Source organism: Coregonus lavaretus (assembly GCF_964263955.1).
Source record: "Coregonus lavaretus genome assembly, contig: HAP1_SCAFFOLD_292, whole genome shotgun sequence".
Lineage (NCBI taxonomy): Eukaryota > Metazoa > Chordata > Actinopteri > Salmoniformes > Salmonidae > Coregonus > Coregonus lavaretus.
The window spans coordinates 436548-444181 of NW_028160640.1; positions in this window are offsets into that span (position 1 = coordinate 436548).

Here is a 7634-nt window from a genome sequence, read left to right on the forward strand (position 1 = left end):
TGGCAGCGATGCGTCCTATGAAGCCGGTGGTGGGTGGTCCAGAAGTCCTGGGGGGGGGAGACACAGACACAACAGGGCGGAATGAAACCAGGCAGCAGTACAGTTCAAGGGAAATCCAAAATACGTAGTAGCAAGGCAGAAGGCTGGTCAGAGTTACCGGGATTGAAGAGTAGTCAGGAGTCGTAATGGCAGAAGCAGGTCTGGATCTCCTGAGGCAGAAGAGTATCCAAAAAACAGGCAGGTCCGGGGTCACAAAACCAGGGTGAGCCAGAAGCGCGAGCAAACAGGTTCCGGGTGTGAGCTTTGCAGACGATCTGACACCGGAGAGCTGAAAGACAGGGCCTTAAATACTGGGAGAGGTAGTGGGTAATGCAGCGCAGCTGGCAGAGTAATTAGAGCAGAGCAGAGCAGGGACAGGTGGAGCTAGTTAGGCTGAGTAGAGAGAGTGGTGAGCAGAGTGGAAGAAAATTAAGGTGGTAACCCGGTGGAGTGAGAGGCCCATGACAGAACCCCCCCCCCCAAGGGACGGCCCCAGAAGTCCCAAGAGCAACACCACGCCGGGCGGGAGGAGGGGAGCCGGAGGAGGGCTAGAACTCCTCCGAACGGTCCGAGTGAACGTCCTCATCCTCGGAGGAAGCCGGAGGGCCGTGGTCGGGAGATGGGACAGGTCCCGAGACAGGATCAGGCACAGGACAGGAAGCCGAGCGGGCCGGACGGTTAGGGACCCCTCTGGGGCGGCCCCTACGGATTGCAGGTTGATCAGGATGCCGTTGGTGGAAAGCGGTGATGAGAGTCCTATCCACAATCCGACTAGCTGGCACCCAGGTCCTTTCCTCAGGTCCATAGCCCTCCCAGTCAATGAGGTACTGGAGACCCCTACCCCTCCGTCTGGACCGAAGCAGGCGGCGGACGGTGTAAACCAGACCACCATCGACGAGCCGTGGAGGAGGAGGACCAGGCGCAGCAGGGACCAGCGGACTCTCATGGATGGGCTTAATCTTAGACACATGGAAAGTGGGGTGCACCCTCAGGGAATTAGGCAGTTGGAGCCGGACAGCAGTTGGGCTAATCACTCTTATGATAGGGAATGGGCCAATGAACCGAGGTGCCAGCTTCTGCGACTCCACCCTGAGTGGCAGGTTCTTCGATGACAACCACACCCTTTGACCAACATGGTAGGTGGGAGCAGGAATTCTCCGACGGTTGGCCCCGGTAGTGTAGCTGGCAACGGATCTGAGGAGTGTGGCTCGGGCTTGTGACCAGGTGCGGCGACATCAACGGGCAAAAGCAAGTGCAGATGGGCAAGTAACCTCCTCTTCCTGGCTGGCAAATAGAGGAGGCTGGTATCCATAAACACATTGGAAAGGGGACATACCGATGGCAGAGCAGGTCAGAGAATTGTGTGCGTACTCCACCCATGTCAATTGCTGCGACCAGGAGTGGGGGTTGCGTGAAGTCATGCATCGCAGTGCCTTCTCGAGCTCCTGATTAGCCCGCTCTGACTGCCCATTGGATTGGGGATGGAATCCGGAAGTCAGACTGACTGTGGCTCCCAGCAGGTGACAGAACTCCTTCCAAAAAGCGGAGGAGAATTGTGGACCACGGTCAGAAACTACATCCTTTGGCAGTCCGTGGATCCGGAAGACGTGTTCCAGGACCACCTGGGCGGTCTCCTTGGCGGTTGGGAGCTTGGGGAGGGGAATGAAGTGTGCCATCTTGCTGAAACGGTCAACGATGGTGAGAATGACGGTCATGCCACTTGAAGGGGGCAGCCCCGTGACAAAGTCAAGGGCGATGTGAGACCAGGGACGTCTGGGCACAGGCAGGGGCTGCAGCAATCCGGCTGGGGGCTGGCAGGACGACTTGTGTTGGTTGCAGATGGGGCAGGCTTGGACGAATTCCCGTACATCCTTCCTCAGAGAGGGCCACCAGAACCTCTGGGCGAGCAGGTTGTAAGTGCGGGTGGAGCCAGGGTGACAAGCTAGGCGGGAGTCATGTCCCCACTGAACGACCTGGGACCTCAGGTCTTCGGGGACAAAAAGGCGGTCAGCTGGGCAAGTGCTGGGACCTGGCTGGTTACGGAGAGCCTCCAGCACCTGTTCCTCAACAGCCCAGGTCAGAGCTGCAACGATGCAGGGACTTGGCAGAATCGACACAGGGTCCTTGGAGGGGGTGTCATCCTTCTGGAATTGACGGGAGAGGGCGTCTGGCTTGGTGTTGCGTGATCCAGGCCGGTATGACAGAGTGAAATTAAACCTGGTGAAGAACAGGGCCCAGCGGGACTGCCTGGAGTTCAACCGTTTGGCCGTGCGGATGTACTCCAAGTTCTTATGATCGGTCCAAACGAGAAATGGAATGGTGGACCCCTCCAGCCAGTGACGCCACTCCTCCAAGGCAAGCTTCACAGCCAGCAGCTCACGGTTCCCTATGTCGTAATTGCACTCAGAGGGGGACAACCGACGTGAGAAAAAGGCACAGGGATGGAGCTTCCTATCCTCCGCAGCCCACTGAGAAATCACAGCACCAACTCCCACATCCGAGGCGTCCACCTCCACAATGAATTGCCGGTCCACATCAGGCATCTGGAGGATGGGAGCGGAGGTGAACCTCACCTTGAGGGTACTGAAGGCTTTGTCGGCTGCTGGGGTCCAGGTGAAGGGTTGCTTGGTGCTGGTTAGAGCAGTGAGAGGGGCAGCAACGGTACTGTAGTTCCGGATAAACTTCCTATAGAAGTTAGCAAACCCCAGAAACTGTTGCAGCTTCTTTCTGTTCTCCGGAACTGGCCATGAAGTGACTGCTGATACTTTGGCAGGATCCATTTGGATACTTCCCTCTGCCACTATGTACCCCAGGAAGGCCACTGTCTTGACGTGAAACTCACATTTCTCTGCCTTGGCGTAGAGGGAATTCTCCAGAAGACGATGAAGGACTTGCTGGACATGGCGGGTGTGTTCAGACAGGTTTCTGGAGTAGATTAAGATGTCATCCAGGTAAACGAAGACAAACTTGTTTAACATGTCCCGCAGTACATCATTCACTAGAGCCTGGAACACAGCAGGAGCATTGGTGAGGCCAAAAGGCATAACCAGATACTCGTAGTGGCCTGTTGGTGTATTGAATGCGGTTTTCCATTCATCTCCCTCCCGGATCCGCACTAGGTGGTAAGCGTTTCTGAGATCCAACTTGGTAAAAATAGTGGCTCCCTGGAGCAACTCAAAAGCAGAGGTGAGCAGAGGCAGAGGGTAACGGTTCTTCACTGTGATGTCGTTGAGTCCCCTGTAGTCGATGCAGGGGCGAAGAGATCCGTCCTTCTTCCCCACAAAGAAGAAGCCAGCACCAGCAGGAGATGAAGATGAACGGATTAATCCTGCGGACAGAGAGCCATTGATGTAGTCCTCCATGGACTTTCTTTCAGGAGCAGACAACGAATAAAGACGACCCTTTGGAGGAGCTGTTCCAGGGAGGAGGTCGATGGCACAGTCGTACGGTCGGTGAGGGGGCAGAGATGTGGCTCTTGCTTTGTTAAACACCTCTCTGAGACCATGGTAGCATTCTGGGACATTGGAGAGGTCAGGAGCGGGGTTAGTAGGTACTGGCCGAGGGGGTAGTGCGGCAGCAAGCAGGCAGGTTCGGTGGCAGTCCTCTCCCCACTCCCTGATCACCCCGGTCACCCAGTCGAGCTGAGGGTTGTGCCGGCGGAGCCATGGGTAACCCAGGATGAGGGGTTGGCCTGGAGAGGGGAGCAGGTGAAACTGGATAGTTTCTTGATGGTTTCCGGACAGACCCATCGAGACCGGGGCCGTGACATGAGTGACCGATCCGAGTAAGTGTCCGTCCAGTGCCCGGGCAGGAATAGGAGGTGTCAAACGGAGGTTCTCCAGTCCCAGTTGGCGTGCCAGCTTGATGTCCATTATGTTGGCTTCGGCGCCAGAATCCACCAGAGCAGCCAGGGTGTGAGTTGAGTCAGAGAGGCGGAGGTGAACTTGCAGCAGGGGTTTGCGGTCGGAGGACTGGATGGTCATTGAACTCAACCGGACTCCCCCTATGCCCGGTGAGCTTCGGCCCTTTAAAGGGCAGGTTACCACACGATGTCCATCACCTCCACAATAGAGGCAGAGGTTTGAGGTGAAGCGGCGCTGGCGCTCTGCAGGAGTGAGGGAGGCTCGCCCAATCTCCATAGGCTCAGACTGATCAAGCTGACCTGGGTGAGTGGCAGTAGATGACAGGAGCCCAGTCGGATCTCTCCGAATGCCGGTAGTAGGTGGACCTTGGCGCCCCCTCTCACGACGACGGGTCTGTATCCTTCTGTCGATCCTGACAGTCAGTGCGATGGCTTCATCAAGAGTGGAAGGCAGTTCATGGGAGACCAACTCGTCCTTGATATAGTCAGCCAAACTATGGAAGAACGCGTCCACCAACGATGGTGTGTTCCAAGAACTTCGTCTAGCCAGGGTTCGGAAGTCGATGGAATGGTCTGCGACTGTACGTCTGCCTTGTCGAATACTGAACAGTTCACGAGACGCCTCTGCGGTGGGTGAATCCAGGTCAAACACCTTCAGCATCTCCTCAGCAAACAGGTCGAAGGTTGCACATGCGGGGGTTTGACGTTCGAACTCTGCTGTTCCCCAGAGTCGAGCTCGGCCCGTCAGGTGAGTGATGGCATACCCAACTTTAGCCCCCTCCGTGGCGAAGGTCCTTGGCTGCAAGGAGAACTGAAGTCGGCAGCTAGTCAGGAATGGCCGGACCTGGGTTGAATCGCCGTTGAACCGCTCGGGGTTTCCAATCTTGGGTTCCGGAGCAGCGGCTGCAATGACCGGGGCAGGTAACTCGGGGGCTGGGCTGGTGGGCAGACTGGCTGGGGTAAGGTTGGTGAGGAGTTGAATGATCATGGCGAGTTGTTGTTGCTGCTGCTGGAACTGCTGCTCATGTTCATCGGTTTCCATGTCGGGGAAAGTGTGCGCTGAGTCCATAATGGTCAGATCGTACTGTCACGGTTCAGACAGACGACCAGAGGACCACAATTGCGTCACACCAGAAAGTTTATTAAACTTAAGGGAAAAGGGAAGTAGGGAGTGAATGAAGGCTCCAGGGGTAACAGGGATCCCGTCCAATGCGCTGGGTCTGTGCCCCCCCCAGTGGCAGCGATGCGTCCTATGAAGCCGGTGGTGGGTGGTCCAGAAGTCCTGGGGGGGGGAGACACAGACACAACAGGGCGGAATGAAACCAGGCAGCAGTACAGTTCAAGGGAAATCCAAAATACGTAGTAGCAAGGCAGAAGGCTGGTCAGAGTTACCGGGATTGAAGAGTAGTCAGGAGTCGTAATGGCAGAAGCAGGTCTGGATCTCCTGAGGCAGAAGAGTATCCAAAAAACAGGCAGGTCCGGGGTCACAAAACCAGGGTGAGCCAGAAGCGCGAGCAAACAGGTTCCGGGTGTGAGCTTTGCAGACGATCTGACACCGGAGAGCTGAAAGACAGGGCCTTAAATACTGGGAGAGGTAGTGGGTAATGCAGCGCAGCTGGCAGAGTAATTAGAGCAGAGCAGAGCAGGGACAGGTGGAGCTAGTTAGGCTGAGTAGAGAGAGTGGTGAGCAGAGTGGAAGAAAATTAAGGTGGTAACCCGGTGGAGTGAGAGGCCCATGACAGTTCTATGGTACAAGCTCTATAATTTGTTCTTACAGATCAAATAAAGCTTTATTTATACAGCACATCTCAGACATAGAATGCAGCGCAATGTGCTTCACAAGAAAAAAACTATGAAAATAAAAGCTGAAATGTTTACTACACAACAAACATAAGATAAATAATTAAAGAATGACACAAACGGAACAACTAAAAAGCACCCCCTCAGGTTTTCTGGGAGGCTATTCCAGAGACTCGCAGCTTAGTAACTAAAGGCTGCCTCTCCATGCCTCTTGGTCCTAGGCCTTATGATAGTTAAAAGGACAGTGCCAAAGGACCTGAGGGATCTACTGGGTACATAACTTAAAAGCATGTCTGACATGTATTGGGGTGCACAATTGTGGATTGATTTAAAAACCAATAGAAGAATCTTAAAATTAATTATAAAACTCATAGGCATCCAGTGCAGAGACCTTGAAACCAGTGTCATGTGTGCTCTCCGTCTGGTCTTGGTCAGTACCCATGCTGCAGCATTCTGTATGTTTTGCAGTTGACCAATGGCTTTCTTGGGTAGACCAGACAGGAGAGCATTACAGTAGTTTCCTGCTTGTAATAAAAGCATGGATGAGTCTCTCTGTATCAGCCTGAGAGAGAAACGGCCGCATCTTGGCAATGTTCCTCAGGTGGTAAAAAGCTATTTTGGTCACATTCCTAATGTGTGATTCGAAATTATTGCCTGTGAATTAAAATGTGTGACACAGAAATGTAAAGCTGTGTATAGTCTGCGTAGCAGTGAACATCAATGCTGTGCTTTCTGATAATGCTGCCAAGGGGTAACATATGCAAACTGAACAGTACCGGACCAGTGAAATAGGTCCTCAACCAATTTAGAACTGGACCGGAGAGGCCAACCCACCTGTCCAGTCTGTCCAGAAGGACATCATGGTCAACAGTGTCGAATGCAGTACTTAAATCTAAGAGTACAAGGACAGAGAGCTGTTTGACGTCTGAGTTGACTCTAAGATCATTTACCACTTTAACTAAGGCTGTCTCTGTGCAGTGGTGGGCACGAAAACCAGATTGGTATTTTTTTTAAATACAGCTGGCACTTAGAAAATAATTTAGCTGCTTGAACACCAATTTCTCCAGAAGTTTGCTTAAGAATGGAAGGTTGGAGATTGGCCGAAGATTGCTGAGAGCTGAAGAATATAGATTACTTTTTGTCAGAAGGGGTTTCACCATAGTCGTTTTTAGTGCTGTGGGAAAAGTGCTTGTGAACAGGGAGTGATTAACAATAGCTTGCACTTCTTCAGGAGTAGGATCGAGAAGGCAGCTAGAAAGCTTAAATTGTGACATCACTTTCCTGAACATGTCTATGTCAACCAGGGAAAATAAATCCATAGTGCCTTTGCGTGGTAGGCTAGGGCACATATCATCAAACTTCTCATCAGGTCTTGCTTGACTGATACCCAGCCTAATGTTGGTTATCTCTAAAATATGCAGCAAACTCATCACATTTAGATGTGGAGGAAAGTTCACATAGGTTTGTGGGGATAGGATTTATCAGGCCATTAATGGTCGAGAAGAGCACTCTCGAATTATTCTGATTAATAGTGATCAAGCATTTCTAATTGCCTTGTTATATATGCCAAGTTACTCTCTCAGAATATCACTATTGACCTGCAACTTTGACTTTCTGCACTTCCGCTTTGCCTTTCTGCAATTTCTATTTAATTGATTAGTTTCCTCACTCATCCAAGGAGCTCTCCAGAATAGGTGGTGGAGTATTGTTCATACACTCAATAAAATCTGTCGCAACTTCAGTGGTAAGATAGCGTTTCTTAATAATGCGTTCAGTATTACCCTGTGCTATGACCAACAAGGTAGTAAAAAATACACAGTGGTGATCAGATAAAGCAACATCAACAATAGGGGATATGTCAATAGAAAGCCCCTTGGTAATAACCAGGTCCAGAGTATGGCCGTGGTTATGGATGGGCCCAGTAACATGTTGG